The 23,055-nt window shown below is 38.2% G+C and overlaps 1 protein-coding gene across 4 annotated transcripts in view; it reads left to right on the top strand.

Annotated features, from left to right (window-relative positions):
- Positions 1-8,991: 8,991 nt before the first annotated feature.
- The window catches only part of LOC136854026 (NADPH oxidase 4-like), a 132,292-nt gene continuing 118,228 nt past the window's right edge, over positions 8,992-23,055 (top strand). For 3 of the 4 annotated variants that reach the window (XM_067130068.1, XM_067130056.1, XM_067130034.1), the window contains exon 1: positions 9,030-9,166. The gene's annotated coding sequence lies outside the window, so the exon portion shown is untranslated. Of the gene's footprint in view, positions 9,167-23,055 lie in introns of all 4 variants that reach the window. The other variant, XM_067130026.1, reaches the window with a different exon arrangement.

Below are 23,055 nucleotides of genomic sequence, written 5' to 3'. Positions count from 1 at the left end.
TATCGTCCAGCCTACTTTAGCATACAGATAATGTACTTTATATGGGTTTTCTAATTCACCTGAAATCTAGGTAAAATAATAATTTTTGTTCTCTGCATCTGTTAAGCTAGGTGTGATCTACTTGTGATAGTTCATACACATCTGGTCATAACGTCCTTGGAACTTGGTAGAACTGTTCTGTGTTTTTGTGACAGTTTAGAACTTTCTGAAGTTCCCCCACAGTTCCAGTAAAAGGTATGTTGTTTATACCTTCTCTGTTAAATGGTTTCTTCTTCAGGGCCTGGTCTAGTTGATACTAATGTATCTGGCCTTTCCCTCATTGTATTCCTCTCTTTATCAATTTTCGTTTTACCAGCAATCTCTCAGATTCCGTTCTGTTGCAATACTTCCGTTGTTTAGTAAAGAAAGAAAAAGGGAACTGTCTCGCATACTCGAGACTACTATTAAAGTGAAATCATGTACGCAGGGAAATAACAGTCATGAGGGCTCTATCGTAGGTTACTGTCTTGTCACATCTCTCTTAGATTTAGCGTGAAGAGGATAAGGATACCAAGCCTGTCGTGTGAATCAGTATTTCTGGGCTTAGAATGACTTTTAATAAGATAATATATGACAGACCATTTCGTGAGGTTGCAGTGCAGTTTAGTTGCACATATCGTACTTCTGACCTGGTGCCTTGCATTTGGGTCTAGCGCAAACTAAACATGGAGATAAATACTTGAGTATCGTCTGTGGTATATTATTGAGGCATGACTTGTATCTTTACTAAAATTAATGCAAGCGTGTGTGCAGCAGTCTCTCTCTCTCTCTCTCTCTCTCTCTCTCTCTCTCTCTCTCTCTCTCTCCACTAAGGAATTTTCCTTAACGGTGGTGGTGGACATATAGGAAAAAAACACACTGTTACAGTTACAGCTACAGTTATATTGTAATTGATAATCTTGGCTGAACCCCTTGTCAGAAAAGTTGAACATTAGCTGCTTTATACTCTACACATGAGTCTCATCTTAAGCTTGTCAGAACCCCATAAATGCATTGTTACATTCACTTTGTCATTTTGTATACGCTTTCGGTAATTTGGTGACTTTTGTGGCATGCAAGCAACAAAATCTTCGGAATCCCAAAGGAGTGAAAGCATGGTTGCCATCAGCTTGAGAGGGGAGATCTCCAGTCATTTATGGGGCATTTTCTCCCACCAGAATCCACAGCTTTTTACTAGGCACCCCTGTGCCTAGAGATATTTGATATCTGTACCCTAAGCCATTGGCACTTACTAAGGCAGCATTGTCCAGGTTGTTCCAACTACCGCCACGGTAACAGGCCTTGGCAAATAGACTGACTTGACGTATATGGTTGCTATTTGCTGCGGGGAGGGGGGAGAGAGAGAAAGAGAGAATCCCTCATGCAGAAAACTTCAATTTAGTAATATATATATATATACATATATATATATATATATATATATATATATATATATATATAGATAAAATCCACAGAAAGGAATGGAACACTGGAGTGCTGCGAGGCCTTTCGACACTAGTCCTTTACTTAGCAGAGTCTGCTAAGTAAAGGACTAGTGTCGAAAGGCCTCGCAGCACTCCAGTGCTTCCGTTTCCTTCGTGGATTTTATCTTTATTTATATATTCATCACGTTCCATATTTTCGTGATTCAGTTATACATACATATATATATATATATATATATATATATACATATACACTTGCAATACATACACTTTTAGGCATAGTTTTTTCGTCAACATTATTCACTGAAAGCAGTTGCTGTAGTGACAGTAAGATTTTTGCAGGAATCTCCATATTGTCGGAGTTTTTTCAGATTCTCTTGCGTAAGTTTCTTGTGAAAAGTACGCAGACTTCTTTCTTCTATTTACTTTTTTTTTTTTTTATCACGACAACAGTTTAGCTACTGTGTGGCATTTTCAAGTGACTTCTGACTTACAATACGTTGTTTGAGACTAGGGTAACGTTTGCTCTTGTTCACAGAGCAGCCCAGAACTTACAATCAGGATTTTAATCCCTCACACATGTCTCTAGGCCACTAATGCACTTTCCCTCAGCGAGGAGAAACAAAAAGGTAGCTTATAATCTGGATGTACAACCTTTGTTTCTTCTTGCAAAGAGAAAAGTATATTAGCGACCTTGAGACCTAAGCAGTGATTGGTCGAGGGTTGAAAAGGATGAGCCACTTTTTGGGGGTGAAGCGTTAGGTACAACCTGCATAAATGGAAAGCAGGGTAGAATTTTAAATGTTTAGTTATAAATATTCCAAGTACAAAACAGTAAGCATAGCATTTACATAAAATTTTTTTGACAATTATGTAAAAATCCTCTATATTCATGTTTGGGGGAACTTATAAAAAAATTGTGTATGAAAAAGGTGATATTTATAGTATTAAGTGTACCTATGGTAGTGTATGAAATACAAATCTCTAATTATGAATAAAAAATTTTTGTATATAATGACATCTTTACAAAAATAAGTGTATTTATAGTGTATGAAATACAAATTTCTAATTATGTATAAAAATAGTGTATATAATATATTTACAGAAATATGTTTATATGATATATTTAAAAGCATATATGCAGATGTCAATCACTGGTTACTTTCTGTGGTTTGTGTCAGGCAGTGCCTCAGGGACCCAAGAGATGCTATTTGTTCTTTGCTGAAAGGCCATTAAGAAATGGGAAGGTCTTCTGCTGGCTGTATTTTGTGGTGAAGTTAAGCACTGATTATCTCTTCAGGGCATCTGCTGATGTTCTGGCATCTTCAGCTTCTTTTATAGTAACCCAGATATCATTTCTGTACCAGCCATAAATCTTTGGTGTTGGAAGGTCCTCTCTTTAATGGTAATTATGTATGTTTGTGAAAGACTCCCAAGGCTGCTCCATTTACTTGTCAAAATAGTTTTCCATGTTGCGAGAGGAAAAGACCTCCATAGTGCTGGCCTACAGCATAATATGGAGGTCATCTTCAGAAATGGGAAGTAGGTTGTTATTGGACCTGTATACATGATCAATGATGATGTTTACCGTTTCTTTCATGGGAATGTTCGTAAACAAGCTTTCATGTCTAGTGAGGTGATATCATTTTTAAGTCTTTTTCATGGAGGCTGATGAACTCTACACCTATTTCAGAGATTATGTGCCATGTACCCAGGGCAGTTGCAAATTGTTCAGGACCTTTGCTGTCATGTCGGCTGGGTATGCCATTGGAGAGATGATGAGCCAAAGGGAGTTACCTTTCTTGTGGGTTTTTACTATCCAGAATCAGTAACCTGGCTCATATTCACTGTCTTGCTGATTGTTAGCTCTGGTTAAGAGCCTTAGCATCTTTTTTCTTAGGTTCTTGGTGGGGATTTTTGTTAGTTAACCTTCGTTCTTTACACAGGGATTTACTTACGAATGCGAGCTGGAACGGCCATTCAAACTTATCGGCAAGGCAGTTAACTACTGACAGGCAGGGGGAAAGTCCGTCCACTTGTTGGTCTGCACTCCGCTTTGCTTCCAGCTGCCATCGAGTTCAGACATCTGCCCCAGGACCCACTTAAGTGGGTCCTGATCTGCCCTAACTCTCTGCCTGACTTTGCTATTCAAACTTTCTTGAATAAACTTGAATTTTCCCTTTCCTTCTTTGGTTTTTGACTGTGTCTTTATATTATTATAACACAAACCTATCAGTCACTTAAGTATACTAGCATAGGAATTTGGATTTGGTTTTCCTCGCAAGGTTGAATGTTTGTTTTCGTCGGAAACATAACAGCTTCTAGTGTTCACAACAGCTGTGTCGCTTTCCAAGTTTTATTACTAACAGATTTATCTTAGAGGTATGTAAGACTAGCCACTAGGAAGGACTGCAAGAGTTTGGTTTGCCTTGGATAAAGTAATCCTTCTATCATGGCCCTCCTTTTTATTCCTTTGGAGGAAGTAGGCTTTGTACCCTTCTTCCTCTTGTAGTTTTGGCTTATTCCTTGTTGCTAGACTCGACCAGCCTTGTAGATGGAGCAAGTATCGACAGAAGGGGAAGGATAGAGATATGTTCTTCTGCCCTTCTTTACCTTTGTCGTCGTCTTCTGTTTCCTCGATCTTACTCCTGAACTATGATTGTGTGTTTGGAAAGTGGGGGGAGAGTCTGTCTCACATTTGAAGTCTTATTAGGCCATCCCCTTCCACTTCAGCTTCTCTCCGTCTCGTCTCTATAAGCTTTCGAGTTAACATCAAGTCAGATTTCCTCCCTCACCACAACTCTTGAGGGTCATTCAGTGAAAGGGGTGTGCGATCCTTTCATGTATCTCATTTGCTTCTTATTTCTTAGTCTGTGGACCTGGTTTATAGGTGGCAACGAGTGGTAGTTTTCTCCATGGGTTTCTCGGTTGACCTTTTCACTTCATTCCTTCGGGATCACATAGAAGGGTTTACACAGCTTATTCACGGAGACAAGTGGCTCCCATTTACTTGATTTACAGATTGGGTCTAGGTTGCCAGCGGTCTATGGGTGTTGTCTCTGTCTATCCGTGTCTATCCATGGTCAGCCAATCTTGGTGACAGGAAACCAGTTTGACTCTTGTCACCATGGTCCTTCCAGATCAAACAGAGAAGGGTTTGTGCAACCCACTCATGCAGTGGGTTCATTTCCCAAATTCTCAGTTTTGAATAGAGTTTTCAGGGGGGGCGCCGATGAGCCAGTGTTCCCTGTTCTACCATGGTTGGATGGCTGTGGTAACAAGGGAGTACTTTGACCCCCTTCTCTTCATGACTCTTCGGGGTTGCACGGAGGGGGCTCACTTGACCTGATTGTGCAGTCCATGCTCCATTAATGGCCCCAGTCTTCAGATCGGTTTGCTCAGTAGTGGTGGGGATAATGGGGTTTTTCCGCCACTTCCTCATCTCCCTTTCCTGATATTTTTGGGAGGGGAAAGAAGGAGGCTGTCTGGCTCTACCCCGTAGGGAAGTCTCAACAGGCATCCAATGGTCAGTCGTCTTCTGCAGAGAGGACTGATGAGGCTCACATTAGCGTTATTGCAGTTACTACTTTATCTGTTGCTTCATGCGCTGGTGCAGTGCTATCCCTGGTTCCTCTGGCCCAGGGGATATTGATACTGGTCCAGTTAACAAGGCTGACCAGTCTAGTCAGGGTTCTCGGACTGCTGATTTGGGACCCTCTGTCATTTGGCCAACATTAAGGTGAAAATTGCTCGTGAAGGTGTTCAATTTCCTCCCCCCTATTTTCCATGAGAATAGGTCGGATGTCCTAGGAAAGTGACAGGACCCAGGTGGTCCTTTCATCCAGGGCCAGTAGAGAAGGATCCTCCTTCCCTCCTCCTCTTTTTTTATGTAGAAATCTCAGCTTTTAGGAGGGTTTTGGCACAATTGCAGACAGTCTTTGTTCACATTCACATCAGCAAGTACATGACCTGTAGGTATGTCATCAGTTCAAGTAGAGGGTCGCCCATGACCCTGCTCACCTTGTTGAGGTGCGGCCCCTACCTGGCTGAGCAAGGGCGCCAGGACAGTGGGCCTCCCTCTCCTGCAAGGGGAGCATCTTGGATTGTTGGCGCCTGGAAGGACCCATTGGTCCGGTATTCCGAGGTTTGGATTCAGGGTAGGGGCAGTTTTCAGGGACCATTAAACTCTTCCTGAGAGGTATAACAGCGAGGAAGCACCTTGGCACAATCCGCATGTGATGATTTACCATGAAGAGAGCCTAGGCCCTCAATCGGTTGTTTTAGTCGCGACTTACTAGCGTTTTTTTTCAGGCTATGTTAATTACTTGTATTTGAATGTGGAATTCATTTGAGGCTTTTCCAGCCAATTGAGTTACTTCCTCTGCCCCTGACTCGTCGGAGGGAAAAGGTCTTTTTCTTGGACAGTGCCAAACCAACAATGCAGTTACTCAGTTCTCATTCTCTCTGATTTTTTGTTTTAGCCTCCTAGTAAATCGCGTCTGAGCGAGGGGAGTCTTTTTCTCCGTCTTGTATTCAAAGCTAGTGACTTAGATTCAACTGCCAAAGCATGTTTATGCGATTTTGGGCAGGATTTTCATTCCTTCTCCATAGAAAATGTGGCTCTGTCATAAAACAGTAATGTGAAAAGTTTGAAAGTAGAGGTGAAGGTGGCATTCATGGATATAGAAAAATTTATAATAAAATCATCAGCGACACAATGTCGGGGTAAGCTTCTGAGAACAGTTTAATAAAGTTTTTTTAATGGAAGTGAAGTGTGTAAGAATGTGAAGGTGTGCAAGTGACTGGTTTGATACAGTTGTGGTTCTGAGACAATATGAATACATTACATAGTTTCTTTTAACAATATGTGAACAACCACATATGTTTCCGTGGATGTTTGTTAATTTTATGGATGTAGTGATGCAAGAAGTTATACAAAGGACAGTAGATGTAGGTGTGAAGTTGTAGGATAAGAAGAGGGTTTGCAAGGAGATGTTTGCAGATAGTAAAGTACTGATTAGGGATGTTAGAACAAAATGTAAAAGCTAGTAAAAGACTTTGAAAGTGTGTACAAGAGGCGAAATTTGAGAGTGCTAAATGTGAGCAAGAGTAAGATTATGAGAGTAACTGGAAAATAAGATGATGGAGCAGTGTTGTCAATTTGAAAAGAGGAAGAAATGAAGTCGTATAGGTATTTGGGAGCATACATAATGGGTGGCGGTAATATGAGAAGATTGTGAAAAGTCTTGAATTGTTTATGGAAACCAGGGTGGGAATGTATGAGGGGAGTGTTGAGTAAACTGTCCTTTATGGACGTGATGTATGAATAATGCACGTGAATAAAAAAATAAACAGATTGAAGCGGCTGAGATGATTTTCCACAGTGTATGTGGTGTAAGAAGAATTGATAGGTTGGAAAATGGGTAGATACATAGAGGTAGTAACTAGGTTAGCAAAAGTGCAAGGATGAATCAGAGTATTTTGAGATGGATCGATTATGTGGAAAGAATGGACAATGATAGAATGGTGGAAAGTGTATGATTTAGAGGAGTTAGGGGGGGAAGGATGAGAGAAACGACTTAGGGACTGGGTATAATGAAATGAAACGGAGTGTTTGAAAGGAGGAGCCTTAATATCTACTGTAGAACCACCAGTGTGTAAGATAGGGTTGAATGGCATACTGTGTAGAGAAGGGTTTGACTTCCTGCTGATGAAGTTTCATTGTAGGAGAATGAAGCAACCTATGCTGTGGAAGTTTTACTGCACATGCGTGCATCCATGTTTCTGCAGTGTTGTCTTTTGTTTTCTGTGGAGCTGCCCCATGTTGTTAGTGGTAGTCGATTTTATATATATATATATATATATATATATATATATATATATATATATATATATATATAAATTATATATTACACCTTAGTACCCAGCTGTCATGGTGGGCAAAAGTATTATTTTTATTCATGAGTACGGAACCTGAATTCAAAAGGTGTATGTACAAGAAAGCCAGACTCAGCTAATACACCACTTGATGAGTGAATACACTGTCAGCTAGTGTATGAACCTATATACAACTTACAAACCCTGAAGGCAGTGTTTGATTGCGACCAAGGTAGGTGTACTATATATATATATATATATATATATATATATATATATATATATATATATATATATATATATAATATTATATACATGTATATACATAGATAGATGTGTGTGTGTGCTTGAAATCATAGGAACGTGACGTATATATGGAGTTGTACCATGGGAAGAAATGAAACTAAAAATTCTGACCATTTTCACTGTAAAGATGTATGAAAACTAGAGGCAAAATAGGTACTGTTTCATTTTTTTCCCTGCAGTATATATATACATATATATATATATATATATATATATATATATATATATATATATATATATATATATATATATATATATATATATATATATATATATATATATATATATATATATATATATATATATATATTATATATATATATATGTGTGTGTGTGTGTGTGTGTGTGTGTGTGTGTGTGTGTGTGTGTGTGTGTAATTGTAAGAATAATGTGATGAATGTAAAAGGCGTATCATATGTGCGGAGATTTAAACAATTTCCGACCTTGACTTGCTATACAAACCCTGCGGGTCGAAATCTTCAAGTAGGTTATGAGTCATAAGAATTTCGTGAAAATGCCAATTGGATTGATGATAAAACATTTGAAGAGTCACGCTCAAGAGGAATTTAGTTCCCACAGAGGCGTCCATGTTTCCCCCTACGTGTGTATGCACACGCAGATGCATTTATCTCGATCTGAAACTAACGTCCACACGAACACTCGCCCCGCCTTTCCCAAGCCGTAGTACACATGAAGATGTCATGTGCAGAATTTTATTTATTATTTTATGTAAAATCGTGTGAATGGTACTTGGAAGTAATCCAATTTTTATTATAAACCATCTACAGGTAAACTAAATATTACTTAACCAAACATGCATCCTGACCATCATAGGATTTAATTCTCACGTACAGCAGCTTGTCAAAGAACAGCTGTAAAGAGTAGCCATATAGTGATTTCTTTTTTAGTCCATATCGCATTTCGTAAACCTGTCTACGTGCCCAGTCCATCTTAACATGGAAATCCACCACTTCTATGATGTTCATCAGAATCTGATACACTATTTAGTGTAATAAGTAGAAAGCCACATGCCCTTTCCATTTTAGCTCAAGTTGAAAGTGAAGTCCATTTCTAGGCATCTGCTGCCCGTAGGCGGTGTCTGTAGCTGTTCCCGTGATCATGGATCTTATCGAAGGATGGGCCTCTCTACCCGAGATGTGGTAACATTGTTAACGAAGACTGTTTAACGTATTTTGAGGCGGTATTGACACAATGATAGTATGAGAAACTTCTCTTTACACACTGAGAATGTGAATATGATGGAAATAATAAGTGTATGACAACTGACGAGAAGCGTTACGTGTCATCACTCGGTTAACGTTCGCGCGTATTCTTACTCCGTGTCAGTACCCAGGGCGGCATGATCCTCCCCATTCCCCGAATCCCTCCTTGCGGATCGTCTGTGGAGTGAGGACATCGCCTTAACTTTCAAGACATTGGTTAGATGTTTTTTGGTCTGGAGTGATGTCAGGAACACCGTCTGCTCCGCCTGTCTGAGGAACTTCTCACTTCTGACAACGGTTGGTTTCTCTATCACTTGTGCTCCAGTGTTTGGTCTCATTCATATTTTGCGGGGTTTGCCTCCAGTTTGTTCATTTTAATGCCATATAAGGCCGCTACCCTTGGACTTCTACTTTCAGACAAAGGCGTTCTTATGTCTCTGTCTCTAGAAAGGTTAAAGCAAGTATTTTTTCAGGTGTAGTTTATCATTGCCAACTGTATGTTCATGTTATCGGCCTTAGATCTCGGCTGGGAAATTTTAAATTTCAAATTGAACTGTCATACGATATCACATTACAGGGTCATAATTAACCTTAGTATGACCTAAGAGGTTGTTCTGGTAATTTGTGTAGGAAATCACATTGACATATCGAGGCATTTCAATGTGGAATCTCTCTCTCTCTCTCTCTCTCTCTCTCTCTCTCTCTCTCTCTCTCTCTCTCTCTCTCTCTCTCTCTCTCTCCCCCAAAGTACTTATGATACTTCTAGCATCTTGTACTCGAGTAACGACCCCTCTCCCGGATGAAGAGTGATGAGAGCTGTTAAGATTGCAGTTTTTATAAAGATTATTGTATATATACATGTTATGTATTGTGTTCAGCAGAGATTTTCAAATCGTAGGTTTTGAGCTTACGGTAGTTTGTTTATAACTCACATTATATATACATGTATATACATATACATTATATATATATATATATATATATATATATATATATATATATATATATATATATATATATATATATAAACTCATGGACATGCATGCATAAATTGCAGTGATATTCAGTGTTAAATATATATGTATATATATACATTATACATATATGTATATATACATTTATATATATATATATATATATATATTATATATATATATATATATATATATATATATATATATATATATATATATATAGTGATATATATATATAGTGATGTTTAGTGGGACAGGCAAAGAAGAAGTATATAGTGAAGAAACATGGGCGATCTCTCTCTTCAGTCTTATGACATGGATAATGCCTCAAAGGTCAACAACTTCATACAGATAAGACCTGTAAGGCGGATGATCATTGTAGATAACCGGAATTATGAGCGCGGACATTTGTTCATAGCTGGTTACCATCCTCATAGATTTGTGAACTTAGGCTCGGCGAACCCAAATTTACCCTAACCTTATATATATGGCCGTCGGTTTCAGTGTTTACGTACATATTTTACTTATGACATAGCTTGAATTGTAGATTGTCGTAACAAAATCAGCGTTTTTTTTTTTTTTCATTTAAATGCTTATTTATAAGCTCATCAAGTCACATTAAATCCTTCATGCTACTTGTTTGTTTATGCTTAAACATGAACAAACTTATATGTGGGTGTAAGTGTGTGTGTGTTGTGCGTGCGTGTCTTAGTCAGGAATTGTTTATTAGTATTTCTGGTCCCTTGTGATGCCGAGAAACGGTTTTCACGCTGCTTCGATCTGCGACGGCGTTCGTCTCCAGCGGTTGTTGTTTGCTTTGTTACATCATCTCGTTCCCCGCTCAGGTTGTTTTATAGTGTATGGCGTCAGAAATTTCTTGAATACGCTTTATTGATGCTTGTAAACGGGATAATATTTATGCAGTGTGCATAGCATATTGAGTTTGTGTATATATACTGTATATATATAGATATATATACTGTATATATATACACATATATACTATATATATATATATATATATATATATATATATATATATATATATATATATATATATATATATATATATATATATATATATGAGACTGTAGTGTCATTACGCATTGTGGTGTATTTTGTGTTATGACCTCCTTGAGGGTTAATACTATTTCTCATGGTGTTAGAAAAGTGCACGATACATTATGTGATATTCTGTTGTAATAATGTTTTAATGGGATCACAGCCCTCATACGCACAATTATTTTTTCATATTTTCTTGAGTTGTCTTAAGATTTAGTTTGTGAAATGGAAGACTCAGTTGGATGATATACTCACAGAGAATGGAATGCAGTGTTAACTGTGCCCGTACTTTAAATGACTACTCATTGCAAACGGCAACGCGAATCCCGCTTTAATTTTCCGGAATTTTAATTTTATTCAGTCATTTTTAAAAAAGCTGTAAACTATAAGTTGTTAATTGTGGTGTTCTTAAAGACAGTATAATGGGACTAGCTTTGCTCTACTACCTAGTTTAACTACCGTACCGTGTATGTGAAATCTAACGCGTTGAATTTGCATTTGGCACGATTGTTCTCTCTCTCTCTCTCTCTCTCTCTCTCTCTCTCTCTCTCTCTCTCTCTCTCTCTCTCTCTCTCAGCGCGCGCGGTTTATGTTTTTGCTCTTGTGTCCAGATCGCCCAGGAAATTTCGTGTCACTTTCTGGGCAGATGTACCGACCATGATGTGGATCTCGTCGTTTCATTGATACTTTTAAGAACATAACTTTGAACCTGATTGGCTGGGGTAACCGAAATAGTCTGTGGCTTCATGAGCTCAATACTAAATCTTGTGGCCTGTAGGGGGCTAGTGCCGTCAGTGCACCTCATGCGGTGCACTGTAGGCATTACTTAAGGTTCTTTGCAGCCTACCTTCGGCCCCTAGCTGCATCCCATTGCGTTCCTTTCCTCCTGTTACACCTTTCAGCCCTTTTACTGTCAATTTCCGTTTCAGCGCTGAATGACCTCATAGGTCCCAGTGCTTGGCATTTGGCCTAAATTCCATATTCAGTTCAATTCAGTGCACTAAATCTCGTGGGATGAAAGTTCCTTGCTAGTCGCCCTGCCTTGGCATTAAACTACCAGCATAGCATTTTGACCTCAGTCCTCCTAAAGCCTGTTTAATCAAAACCTGCAATACGTCTGCCTGACTTGTTATTTTAACCCTGACTTGCGTTTTTTACTTTATAAGTACAGAACCACGAAAGCCAAGAGATCTTAAGTGGTCGATATGTTGCCATTTAGAATGTTGAATATTCTAGGTTAGAATGTGATTCAGGCTGAAAGGAGCTTACGTGGTCTTTGCGTTTCATTAAAATCGCGAAGTCGGGTAGAAAAAGTATCTGAGATGGCTTATGACTCTTCATTTTGTTTACAGTGACGACTGTATGTTAAACTTAGGCAATTTATCCATGACGAGCTTCTTGGCCTTCTTGTACAGCTGTTAAGACTTCATAATCAAGTATTGGGGTTGTACATGATGTAATTTGAAATATATTTTGGTAATGTGAATACTGAATTAAGGAAAATATTGTAACTATCTCAAATCGGTATTGCATCGTTTGCAAATATCACCTATCCTAGACTCATGTCTTCGCTATCAATATATTACATAATATGCATATATGAATTTTAAAGTCTGCAGTAGAAAACTGGGTAAAATTGAACAGTGAAATGCGGACAGGAAACACGTATAATTATATATATATATATATATATATATATATATATATATATATATATATATATATATATATATATATATTTATATGCATACACATATATACACATACATTATATTTATATGTATGTGTATACATACACATATATGTGTGTATATCTACAGATACATATATATATATATATATATATATATGCCTATATTTATATATGTGTGTATCTATGTAAAGTAAAATTGGTCTGAGTAGATATTTAATGGTAATTTAACACTTATTAGCTTGGACTTGTGATGTATTTGGAGGGTTTCTGCTCTGTATAGCTGGAAGACCTGTTTGGTGAAAGACCATAACAGTTTTGTTGATGACGTCTGCTTTTAACTACGCCTAAATTTCTTGCTTGTTGATGACAGACTGTAGTAGTTTCCTTTACCTAGGACCGTTGCCGTTGAAAGACAAGAAGGTCCCACTCCAGTTAATGTTAGGGCCCAAGTTGGATCCCTCACCTAAATCTTTTCATTGACAGTGTCTCTTTAACTGCATGCGACTCATTCAAAATAATGATTTAACTACATGCAGTTCATTTAGAATTCTTTGTGTGCTGGATTGGTTGCATTTATTTTGAGAAACGTATCCAGTCTACTTATTCAGGTGTAAAGATTTTTAAGACCTATCTGCCCTGAGTAAATATTTTTATTCTTTCATTCTGTTTTGAATAGTGTTTACTTGTTGGTTTTCAGCAGCTGACTCGTAACTGTTGGATAAAAACTTTAATTCTGTTAAATTTCTTATTCGAGACCTGAGTATTTATCTCGAAATATCGTTCATCATGCCTTATACAAAATTTTTCATAATTCTGATCGTTCTTTGCATTTAGAACTTTCTAGAATATCATGCATTATATCTTATTTTTTTTTACTAGATATGCAGTTAATTGTGGCATTGTTGCATTTCCTTTTGTGAGGTTCAAAACTACAGCTTTCAAGAAGCTTTTTTATCAGCCGTATCCAAATTATGGAATGATCCTCCAAGCCATGCAGTTGAATTACATGAACCAAAGAAGTTAGTCTATGTAAAAACGCTATTGAGCAGTTTTACATGAATCTCCCTTTTTAGTTTATTCATTTGAGCTTATTTCCATTTCTTTGCTATTTCTCTTATGCAGTTTCTTTTATAGCTCTGTATTTCTTTTGCCATGCTCTGCTGCTTGCTCTTTAGAGATCCTTGGGCGTTTAGCATTTTGTGTTGCTAAAGTGGGCCACCTTGATGTGAAGGTGTCCGAAACATTGTGAGAATTTCTTGATGCTGGGATCTGTGTGCTGGGTGATTTTGGTGTTCTGGCACTTGAGCAATTGTTTGGATCATTTCTTGATCTCTTGTTTTGCCTCGTGCCAGATAAATTTCTGCATCATTAATTTTGCCATTGTTCTTCCTGATGGGTGTGACTGACCATGGATGAGGCAGAAGATTTTTCTGGAAGGATCTTGTCACTCTGGGTTATGGGCATCAATGTTAGGGTACCTCAGGATGGTTTGGTGCACGATGCTAAAAAGGATAATTGTCTACTATAGACTTGTGATGGAGGGGAGGTAATTGTTGATTTCTGTATCTTAAGGTTAGGTGTTGATGAGTTCATAGTTTAAGCTTGAATGGACTCCAGTCACATTTATTTTATGTAATGCATCTGCCACAGGGTTTATCTTACCAGTTATATGTAGAATTGTTCTCCCAAATTTGCTGCAGGTGGGCAGATTATGGGTCTTGATTTTTGGCAAGAGAGTGGACAAGAAGCTACTGATAGGGTGGTAAAGATTGTGCCCTAGAAGATGTGTCTGAAATACCTGGTGCTTGAGTGCACAGCTAGAAGTTCTCTGTTGAAGGGGCTGTATTTTGTCTCCATAGATGTCATATTTCTGCTAAATAACCCAAGTGGTTGAAGTGTGCTGGTTGATTGCTTGATGACTGCCCTGTTGTGATATCCATCGTGAGAGTACGGTTAGCTCTGGCGGTTTGGGAGTGCCAGAGTGGTTGTGTCTCCCAGTGCATCTTTCATTGTTTCAAAGGCATCATGTTGGATGGGGCTCCACTTGAGCATTTTGGCACTTTCACCGAGGGCTTTGATGAGTGGGTCTGTGGTTTTTGCGATGTTTGTTAGAAATCAGTGATAGTAATTTACCATCCCTGTGAATTCTTGCAGTCCTTTTAATTTTGTTCAGGTCAGGTGATTCTTGATGGCTGATACCTTTGAGGGTAAAGGTAGAACTCGACTCAACGAGACTTGATGCCCAGGAACTTGACAGAGGTGGCCCTGATCAAGTACGTGTTGGATTGTACTACTAAGCCATCATCACTTAGGAGGGGTAGTATGGCTTAGATTTCTGAAGATGCAGAATGAGACGCCCCCAAGAATGTTATCCACTAGTCTTTGAAAGGTGCCCTTGAGTTTCGGAGGCTGATTGTTGAGTACTAGAAGGTGTATGTCCCTAATGATGTGATGATTGTTGTTCTCGGGACATCTACTGTAGATGCACTGGGACTTGGAAATAACCCTTCATAAGATCAAACTTGATGAATATTTTTTCCCCATTGAGGTTGGAGGTGATGACTGCCATGTTCAGTAGTGGGTAGTTGTCAGGCTCTGTTTGGAGGTTGAGATGCCTGTAATCTCTGAGCTTTGCTGCCAGACCGTCTTAAGGCTCAATAGGTAATCAAGGAGCAGCTTCCAGTCACCTGCTTATGTATCACCTGACATTGAGTCTTGGTCTTACACCCGCCCCGACATACCTGTAACTTCTCTTTTTAATTCCCTTTTGCTTGCTTGTTGTAGCTATATCTTTTCAGTACTTAGTTGTTCTAACTACATCCATTCAGTACTCAGTTGTTGTAACTATGTCTGTTCAGTACTTAGCTGCAGCTCATTCACTGATATTTTCATTCTGTGTTGTGGCAAGATTTCTCAGTACCCAAAGTTTGCATGGGGTCTAGTATTGTTGGATGGAAGGGGTGCTGCCATTGGGTCTCACATCTGCAGTTTGTTACCCTGGGCTTCATTGACATTATTTCTCACATGATTCTACCAGATCATTTGGAGATTTATTGTAGTGCTTTCTGGTTGGCATCTGCTGCTCTCATCTCATTATTGTTTTCTATAGGCTTATGAAAAGATGTGCAGAGGAGGGCCTAAGGAGAACAGGATGATCATTACCTGAAATTCAAAATTCAGGCTGCCAGGCCCATAGTTGATTTAATTGCTTGATTGATTAGAACTTAGCTTTGCAGTGCTGTTATGACCCCAGGGCATTTGGGCGGTGGTATTGGCGATGTTGGACAAGTGGCCTCTTTGGAAAAGTTTTGCAGGCGACAGGTGTTGATAACCTCTTGCTACTCTTAAGGGACAGTGTGTCATTATCACTGCGGGACAGCAATCATTGTCTCCCTCTTAGGGATTTTATCGGCAGACAGAACATAGGGAACAATGGCGGTGCTGTTTGAAAGGATTAAGGAAAACAGAGAGGAGTTGTGGGGAGAAGGTTAGCTAAGAGAGGAACAATTGCTTTTTAATCCTCTGAATTGGTCATCACGGGTCTCCATTTCCATTGTATCATACCACATAGTCCTAAAATAGCTATGGCTACATATTCTGTACAACAACAGATTTTATAACATTTTAAAAGAAAAACTACCAGGGCATCACTCGCACACGCACACACGTGTGTATATATATATGTGTGTGTGTATGTATACTGGTGTATGTATATATTATATATTATATATATATATATTATATATATATATATATTATATATATATATATATATATATATATATATATATATATATATATATATATATATATATATATATATATATATACACATATATATATATATATATATATATATATATATATATATATATATATATATATATATATAAATATAATAAACACAAACAGAATATGGGCTCGAGAATATTGGAACAGCAGAGCGGAAGATCTTACACTCCTTTGTTACAGTGTTTTCGTAATCATATCTATTTGTATCACGTGGCTATTCTCGTAATTAATTTTTATGCTGAATTCGGATAAAATGGAAGTTTCTGTGGCTGAAAATAAACGTAAAGAGTAAAAAAAATTAAGCATTCATACTTCATACTTAGATTAGTAGGAAGTAATTGTTTTGTGTGGAGATAAATAAAAATTCAGTGTCCCATAGTGTTTAACTTGTTTCTGTTTGATCACATTTAAGCATGTCTGAATAACATTTCTGAAAAACAGCTTTTTATTATTATGAAAGTTATGTACAAGATACGTTATTCAGTAGTCAAACGTACTTATCTTTGAGATAGAAGACATTTTAAGAATATACTGTAGACTCATTCGACTTCGTTAGCTCTTCGCGTCTTCAGCTTAGTGACATTTATCCAAATTCGATAAATGTTTTACTCGAGAATGGCCAGCTAGAATTTTGTACTTCATTGTCAACCATTCACAAAGTAAAAATTTTATGAATTCAGAATGAGAAAAGTTCTGCATATCATTGCGGACTTGAGTTAACCTAACAAAAAGATTTGCCGACCAATCTATTTTTGCCCTGGTCAAATGTTAGGACTATTTCGTTTCTTTTTCTGAGTGAATTTCTTAGTATAAGAACTGAAAGTAACGCGTACTTTTGTGACAATAATCTCCTCAACGTTGTATTTCTAAGGAGGTATACTTCATTGTCATTAACTTTTCAAGATTGCAGTTTTATATCTCAGATCGTTAACTGAGTGATATTTCGATTTTCCTTTCAATAAGTATGTATATACATGCAGTATTCTCCTTGAAGTGCTGTATACATGTTGTGCACCGTTACAGTAAACAGGATTTTTGTAGTTGTGAACTTTATTTTCTTCCGGTGATATTAAGTTTGAATATCTCTCTCTCTCTCTCTCTCTCTCTCTCTCTCTCTCTCTCTCTCTCTCTCTCTCTCTCTCTCTCTCTCTCTCTCTCAAAAGATAAAATCACAAGAAAAAGTTGATGGAGGGCGACATTCATACGGATGAACTAATGCCCAGTGTGTAGCAATACATGCACACCATCTCTCTCTCTCTCTCTCTCTCTCTCTCTCTCTCTCTCTCTCTCTCTCTCTCTGTGATCGTTTCTAAGTACAATGAGTTATAGTAACAAACATATTACTGAAATTGAATAACTGTTTAGAAATATGGAATTATAATTCCTTCATGCGGCGTACCAACAGTATATGTTAACCTTAGGCATTGTGCAGTGACTTTTATGTTTTGTAGAATAAGATTTTAAGAGTTGTTTTGCAAGAACAAGAAACAAGCCAATGCGAATACTTAAAAAAGTTATAGACGGAGGGCTTTGGCGCGGCCCTCCAAATGACCCTATTCTTAATTGCCTACATATGGCACTCTAGAGCCACAGAGAAGCCCTCGAGGGGCGACTGGTACATAGTCTAGACCCATCCCGCCCCACGGAGTTCCCCCAAACCCACATGAGGGCGTGCGTGCTGACTCTCGTTTCTAGATTGTGCTTGAATTAAGTGATAGAGATTGTGAGAGTTAAATCTGTACTCTGTTTATCGATATATAAAAGCACTTGCTTGCATACGCATCGTTGGACATACTCCGGTCGTATACCCCAGGGAAGTGCTCCCAACATTCACCCAGGGGACGTGCCTTGAAGTCCCCCAGGGTTGTTTTTGTGTTGGACACAAGCACATTGAGTATCACGGTTCCTGAGCTAAGGCATTATAACGAGGCGGCGAGCAAGAGGCAGATTCAAGGTATTCTAATTTATTGGCACGTTGTTTTGATTGAGCTGGCTTTATGCCAGCACGGGCTCTTGCTCATAGAGCAGCCCCTAAATTATTGACACAAAATCTCTGACAGGTAAAGAACTCTTGCGAGCGGAAAAGTAGTATTTGACAGAGGAAAACAGGGGGACGTCTATATACAGCCAGATGTATTTTCTCACTCCTGAAGACTGGTTAACAATTCTGTAAGCAAATTAGGAAGAGATTTCAAATACATATGGTAGAAAGCTTGCAATGCCGTATATACGTTAGTAATTACAGTTGTGACCAGGACACAAAGTATCTAATGAAAAAAGCATAAAAGATCGCTTGAATCAGGAGCTCTGGATCTGTTTCTTGAGTCTCGGTGCGTCATGTAGCTTTTTTAGTTTGAAGCGAGGACGCCCTGAGGGTCCCGGCGACAGCTCTGGACCTCACAGCATAAAAAGAAACCAAAAAGTCCGATTTATTTCCCCCAGATGTGGTTGGAAGGCGCCCGCTTCGAGAATCGAGATAGCTCGAGGGTTTGGGATAGTAAGATAGCAGGAAACACGTCGGTGAAGAGTGATTGGAGAAAAGAAAGCGTAAATCGGAGCTAAGAGAAGCGGAGTCAGACTAACGATATGGAGAGACGGGTAAAAAACAGAATTAATTGCAGTGAAAATGGTAAACGAAGTACGGTATAGAAAGAGGTGTCAAGAGAATGAGAAGAAAAGAATGTTAGGGAGGATGAGTAAATGAAAGAATCAGAAGAGTAAGGTAGAGCCGGGGGCTAGGTGTAATGAAACTGACGGTATAGAGGAAAACCTAAAGCGAAAAGTAGAATATTACTGCAACTGAACCTGGAAAAGGAATGAGGGAAAGTTGAAGGGAAAAGTAGATGACGACGTAAAATATACACATGGTCGTGACAGACTAAGAGAACCGATGCAATCGGCAGAGGCGGTGCAACGTAAAGAAGGTACAAAAGCGAAGAGTATGAGCAGAGAAATGACCAGAAATAAGGAAGGAAGAAGAATATGAAACAGATGAGTTACGATGGAAGAGGGAGGATCAGGAGTTAGGAAGGAATATTGGGAATAATTCAAGAACAGAGCGTTGGCAGACCAGACGAAAGGTTAGGTGGCAGTGATCAGAAGAGAGCTGTAGAGCGTATGGAATGTGATGAAAAGATGAAATCAGAAAATAAAGAAATTAATAGAAGAAAGCAAAGAGTAGATACTAAAACGCGAAAAGCCGACGAGTATTTAATAGGAAATAGAAGGGAAATGGGAAATAGAATGCATAAGATGAGCCTTAGAAATTGAACGTTAATTGGAAAAGAAACAGAGTAGAAAGTGAAGGAGGAGGAGAAATGAAAAATGAAGAAAAGGAGAAAATGTGGTAGACAGAAGAGTTGGCGAGGAAGAGGAAGGTGAGAACTTGATGTATTCAGAACATATGACCATTTACGGATACTCTATAACTTCAGGTCAGCCACAAACTCTTGTGTGTTTTAACGTCCCAGAAATCGCTCTCTCGCACCAGCGCTTGTTTCGAGAGCTGGGTGTTTTGCAGGCGTTTGTTTTTCTTTTATTAAAGTTATATAATAAAACCTGAATGTTGCTGTTAAATTGTATATTGAAAATTCACAAGGTACCCTTATTGAAAAGGGAAACAAAGGACCTGTTCAGAATGTGACATGAACTCTCTCTCTCTCTCTCTCTCTCTCTCTCTCTCTCTCTCTGTATGTGTGTAGCGTCGCATTACACTCGTTTTCCTTCAGTTCCCCTTCACTCTCTGGTTACAACAACAACAACTTGATGTAATATTAAGAATTTCCTTTTTAGTGTCCGGGAGATTAGACTTCGACAGAAATCTTGGTTTATTATCGGATACCATTAGTACTTTGTTCATCTCATTGACTTCCGTTTTGGGTTATTCAATTTGGGAGAATCTTACGGGAAACACACACAATATATGTACAGTATATATATATTTATATACATACATATGTGTATATATAAACTAACGGACAATCCTTAAATCTTAGTTTTGTATTCATATACTGTATATATATGTATATACATATATATATATATATATATATATATATATATATATATATATATATATATATAATATAATATAATATATATATATATATATATATATATATATATATATATATATATATATATATATATATATATATATATATATATATATATATATATAATCTAAGATTTAAGGATTATCCGGTAGTTTGAGATGTACTGTATAAGCTTATTTCCCTTGCCTAAGCTAGAATGATTATATAGGGGCGGGGCGTTGTCGTTGCCTTGGACATTAGATATACTTTACTTTACTTGAGTTTCCTGTTTTGCAGTCAAAGAGTGAACTTGACTTCAGAAAGTAAACGAAAGTCACTTTTGTGTTTTGTGTTGACAGGTATGTTATTTGAAACTAAACTTTCTGGATATACCGAGTTTTTTTTTTATTCTAATTTTATTCCTGACATTAACATAGCATTTTAGTAATATGTTTGATCCAAGTTAATACTAGGCAGTTTTCCGAAATTCTCTCGGCTTAAGATTGAAACAAGCAGATTTTCATATAGTGGGAAACGACTAGTGGGAGTTGTACCTCGGCATTCTTGGCTAGTTAAATAGTTGGAGGTCCCTGAGTGAACATGAATGGTTTGTAGTTGCAAAAGATATTCAAAGTTTGTGCTATCATAAAAGTAAAGAGATTTTTTATGTCCTGTGACAGATTACTGATATAGTTTATGTGGGAGACAGGATTCGCTTGAATGTGAACCTCTTGTCAAAGGAGGAGATATCTCTAGACGTCCGTCTTTATTTTAAAGTTTGCTCATTTTCCTTACTAAAAATGTAAAAAGAACATTTTTCTTTATTTTCCTCCTCGGTGCAGTAATTATGAATGATGATTGCTAAAATTATAAATCGTCGATAAAACTTTATTTAATCAGTGCGTAGTTTGTAAAAAGTCGGTCAGGTCGGAAACCCTCTGCTGTCTTTGTGTCGTAACGGCAAGGCTGCTTGTGTTTATTGTGATAATGCGTCAAAAAAATTACCATTTTCTTATTAGAATTCGATTACTCGAAATGATATGGACACTTTGAACGGACTTGAAGTGTTTTGAGCGTCTTATGGATAACGTTGAAATTTCTCTGTTAGTTATTGTAGTGTTAGAAATCATAGCTTTGTTGGCTATGGATTGAAAAAAATTGTCGGTTGTGGATATGCTGAAATGTTATAATACATTTTGGACCGTATTGATAATGTCTTTTGCTTGTTAACTGTTGAAATTTTTCCATGTTTTTTGAAAAATAAGAAATTTGTTTTATTGCATGTGGACTAATGAAACTTTTATCTTGTTTTGGACTATGTGGAATCTTTTGCCAATGGACTGTTGGCTGTGGACCTTGTAGATGTGTTTTGGTGGGCTTTGGACTATTATTGTTGGTAGCTGTAGATGGTCTTTGGTCAACGCGGGTTCCTCCTTGCTTGGATTTTTCTTGTCGTGGTCATGAGTTCATGGAATGTTCATAGCTTGAAAACACAACTTTACTGTTTGTATGAGTTTGCAATAGGGGGTTGGGGTGTGGGTGGCACAGAGATTTACCTGTTGAGTCATCAGTGGCCACTGCCGGGATCCCTGTGGTCGCAGTATGGGTGGAGAGTGGCTTGGGCGCTTATTGTGTGTGTATATGTGTGATCTCTGGGACACTGTTCTACAGTACACTGACCTTTCTTGCCTCTGTTGTTCATTAATGGCTTTGAAATCTTTAAGCAGCTGGTAAAAAATGGACTTGTTGCGATTTGTTATGTCTTTTGAATATGTTGAAATGTTTTTTAGTTGTGAACTGCTTTGTAATACCATTTATTTTGCTGAAAAGATTTCTGTTCGTGGACTGCATTGCAATGGTTTTGTGGGCAGCGGACAATGTTAAATCATTTTTGTTTGTATTGACGGGAATGCAAATCTACTCTTTCATAAATAGAGTACTCAGCGCAAGGCATGCTGCAGCTGTCACTGACTTAACTAGAAAACAAAAGCCTATCAGGTAGGCCTATTAGTCATTCGTGACCTGAGCTGGCTTAGCTCTCCCATATTGTTCTCAGCTGTGTATGTGTGGTTCGTCACTGCGTTTGTCTCCTGTTAGGTGAGGTTTGTTTTAGTGAATGTCACGTATTTGTGACCTTGTGTGTTTTCACACTGTAGGGATGTTGCCCTTCCAGTGCCTTGCCCTCCTCCAGTAGCCCAGTGTGTTCACCCTGTGCAGTGTATAGCTTTTTTTTTTTTTTTGTACTGAAGGAAGGCATATCTGTGTTTTTTCTTTGTGCACCCCAGCCACCTGGGCGACCTCCTTTGTGTGACCTAGCGTGCAGTAGCGTCCATGTGTGTGTCTAATAGCCCCCTTCTTTGTGTGTTTTATGACCGCCATGGAGGACCTGAAACCCCAGTTTCTGTTGTTGTGCAGGCAAGGACAAGCCCTGTAACGAATTTGTCCCTGATTGCAGTAGACCTGCAGTCTGTATGTATTTCATGTCGGGGATGAGAGTGCACAAGAGAGGCCATGTGTGATGAATGCATAGGGTGGTAATCACCCCAGTGTCTCTTTACAAGAAAAGATGCCATGAGGAAGGCAGTTCATCCAGGGAACTTACTCTTAGCCCTTTACCTTGCCCTTCAGGGT

Source organism: Macrobrachium rosenbergii, chromosome 3 (assembly GCF_040412425.1).
Source record: "Macrobrachium rosenbergii isolate ZJJX-2024 chromosome 3, ASM4041242v1, whole genome shotgun sequence".
NCBI classification, from domain to species: Eukaryota; Metazoa; Arthropoda; class Malacostraca; order Decapoda; family Palaemonidae; genus Macrobrachium; species Macrobrachium rosenbergii.
Note: the sequence above shows the minus strand (reverse complement) of the source record. Positions and strands in the feature narration are given on the sequence as shown.